We start from the raw sequence: 342 nt of genomic DNA on the forward strand, positions 1-342 counted from the left end.
AAAAAAAAAAAAAAAAAAAAAAAAAAAAAAAAAAAAGAGTATACTGTAGCTGTCTTCAGACACACCAGAAGAAGGCATCAGATCCCATTAAAATGGTTGTGATCCCTGTCTCAAAAAAACAAACAAACATAAAAGATGGTTTTGATCTACCATGTGAATGCAGGGAATTGAACTCAAGACCTCTGGAAGAGCAGTCAGTGCTCTTAACCACTCAGCCATCTCTCCAGCCCCTGGCAAGTTTTCAAAAGATGGAATTCTCTGGGCTGTGGTGGCGCTCACCTTTAATCCCAGCACTTGGGAGGCAGAGGCAGGCAGATTTCTGAGTTCAAGGCCAGCCTGGTC

This window comes from Mastomys coucha, unplaced genomic scaffold (assembly GCF_008632895.1).
Source record: "Mastomys coucha isolate ucsf_1 unplaced genomic scaffold, UCSF_Mcou_1 pScaffold18, whole genome shotgun sequence".
Lineage (NCBI taxonomy): Eukaryota > Metazoa > Chordata > Mammalia > Rodentia > Muridae > Mastomys > Mastomys coucha.